Source organism: Myotis davidii, unplaced genomic scaffold (genome assembly GCF_000327345.1).
Source record: "Myotis davidii unplaced genomic scaffold, ASM32734v1 scaffold273, whole genome shotgun sequence".
Taxonomy (NCBI): domain Eukaryota; kingdom Metazoa; phylum Chordata; class Mammalia; order Chiroptera; family Vespertilionidae; genus Myotis; species Myotis davidii.
The window spans coordinates 410,451-413,584 of NW_006286263.1; positions in this window are offsets into that span (position 1 = coordinate 410,451).

A 3,134-nucleotide genomic window follows, 5' to 3' on the forward strand; every position below is an offset into this window, starting at 1 on the left:
AAGCTGGAGCCAGGGGGCAAACTTCCAGAGGGTTCCGAACTCCTCCCGAGGGGGGACTTGCTGACCGCCCACTGCCCCACCTTATGGTATAAAGGGGTTGTCGCCGGGTTAGCCAACGACTGACGGCGGTGGAAAATCCATTCGTTATAACCCGCCGGAATCTGAGACCCAGGACTGCTGGCTTGGGGTCTTAGCCGCCTGCGACCAGCTCCCCGTGTCCCCTTAGTAGCATAGTGGGTGGTAGAGTTTCTTGGAAGTGGAAGGTGAAAAGCACATTTATATCTGAGAACCAAGTGGGTTCAACTGTTGTCCGCATTTTAGCATATCAAGGGTAGAAAGCAAGCCCAATAGTCACCATAAGCCGAGCCTGACCACTAAGGCCACGGGAACTGGGCACCGGCCTGAATCAGGGAAGAGAAGGGGTGGGGAGATCGCTAGGCGCTAGGCAGGGCCCCACGGGGAGGGCTCGGCTTTTCTCGAGTCTCTGCCACTGCTCTCCCGAGCTTCTCTCCAAGACCCTACCCTTACTCCCTCCCGCGGGAAAGGGCTTCCCCTGGAAACCCCCAATGAAATCACGCCGTTACTTTCGAGTGGAGCCGGGGAACCCTTTCCCAGCACGTGGTCCTCGTTCCCAGCAAAGCGCCTCCCCCGCAGCACCCCGCCCAGCTGGCCCTGACGCCAGCCGGAATCCAAAGAGAGCAGGAGAGCTGGAGGTTGCAGAGGGAAGCTGGCTTTAGGGGGCCTCTGCGTGGCCGACTGGGGAAGCCACGTGCTAGCAGTCCCCTTGGATAGGGCGCTCTCGCGTTCTGCTGCCGGTAGAGCCCCGGCTTTAGCGTTGCTCTGCGACGCACAGAAGCTCATGCTCACACTCACCGACGGGCTCCCCGAAGTGCTTACAGGGCAACCACCTTAAGCAGGACCCACACGGCGGCCGCCTTCGGGAAGAAACCGGCGGGTGGTACTTGTCTCTCCTCCTCCCTCTCCTCTGTTCCCCCTCTATGCCCGCCAGACTGGGAGTCCAGCCCCGGGTTTGGAAATCCCCGCAACAGTTCTGGCCGATTTGTTCCGAAGAAGCGCGGCTCTGGAGCTGCTGTGGCCACGGCGCCTCCTCTCCCCAAGTAGGCGGTTGGCGCGGCGTCCGGGGTTCTGGGGGGAGCTCTGCGGAGCCCCAAGGCGCCGGCCGATCCGAGTTCGAGAGCTGGAGGATCACACGCGCCCAGCAGCTGGACTGTGCGGCGGTGCCTCCCCAAAAATAAACCATCGGGACAGCGCGGACGCCTGCATCCGCGGCCACCGCTGCAGTCCAGGAGCGTCTCCCCTACAACCAGCAGCGCTGCCCCCTCGGCTTTAAGTCTCCCGAAGTGAAAACAGGGGGTTCCGGATAAGCCCAAGGTAAGATCCTGCAGGGGACTGAGTCCCAGAGCTCCCTGAGGAAGGCGGAGAGAGCGTGCTTCCATCCTCGGTTCACTTTAAACTTAGCGGCTTCTGGGACTTCACTGGAGGGCGCGGAGCTGCAGCCGGACTGGCGGAGGCGAGAGAGCACCTCCGAACACTTAGCCCTCGGGGCGACTCCTTGTTCCTTCAGGATCGCCCCACTTGCTGGCGCCTCTTCCCGGCTGAGCTGATTGGAACCACTCAAGACTGGGAGATGAAGCTTTGCAGTTCCCCTGGGACCAGAGAGTGTGTGTGTGTGTGTGTGTGTGTGTGTGTGTGTGTGTGTGTAGAGAGAGAGAGAGAGAGAGAGAGATGTTGAATGAGAAACCCAAAGACCTCGCCTTGCTGTACTGATTAACTTTTCTTTTTCGTTTTGGTTTTCTTTTTATTATCTCCCTCCCCCCTCCTCATGTCCTCCCCCCTCCCCTCATCCCCGGACCGGGATCGAGGTGAAGAGGGGACACACTGATCCAGTTGTAATAAGTCCAGAGTTGGGAACAGGATCAAGTTCCACTGTCTTCCTGGGCGCACACACGTTTGTGTGGTGTGTGTGTGTGTGTGTGTGTGTGTGTGTGTGTGTGTGTTTGCCTGAGAAGGGTGAAACCCACCTATCCTTAGGGTGCAGAGTAATACATAATGTGTGTAACTTTTCAGGGTGCTTTTAAGTTGCAAGCTGTGGAGAGCCTTCCTGTTCATTGTAAAAGTGCTTTCTTCTGCTTTCACATTTCTCCTCTCTAGAAAGCACTCTGGTGAAGCCGCGTACCTCTCACCCCCAGGTAGTGTGTATGTTTCCCTCCTATAGGGGCCCATTGGAGCTTGCCAGTGCAGAGGAAGAATAAGGCTTTGTTTCACATGCCTTTCAGTGGGAAGTGGCAAGACTTTCAAGGAAAAGGCCAGGGTATTCTCCCGAAGGATCATTCAGAGAGTTAAAGGGTAATTTTTACTTTTATTTCCTCCAAAGGGAAAAAAACGCCTCTGAAAACAAAGGAGATGAAAATTTCTAGTTTGTCTATATGATTATTATTACAATTAACTAACTCTGAAACTAGTATACCTTTAAGAGTTCAAACTAATTTCTTGTAGAATAGGATCCCTTAACACATTAGCATCTAAAGAGAACTAAATTTTATTTCAGTCATTTATTTTTTATTTTTCTCAATATATCTGCCTAGATTGTCTTAATTTATCCCCTAATCCAAAGTTTATACAAAATCACCTTTAAATCATGTCAAATGTCTCTCTCCCAGATTGTTTATGGTATAAATGCTGGATTGTTTTCCCATAATAATCTAGAAGTTGAAAAAAAAGTTGAATGTTTTGCTGATTTCAGACAATTAATGGAAATGACTTTTGCAGTCAGTTAATGGATACCAAAGGTAACCTGAGTTTCTGGTTATATTATAATTTAGTATTTAAGTTTCTTCTAAGGCAGTGAAAAAGACACGATATACTGTATTTTAAAATTGTAATTAACAATTTTTTGCTCACCCCATGAATTTTCTTATATCTGTGGATTGAAGTGTGTGATAAATTATCACTTTTGATCTAGTCTGTATTCCAGTTTAGGACCAAACTGTCCTCTCTTTAACCAATGGCCAGTCTCCCTTTAGCTTGCAAATCAAGTAAGACTACCATAAAGCTCCTTGAAGCAAGAAGGCTCAAAAACACAAAGGGGAAGCCAGTACCATGAATGCTATAAA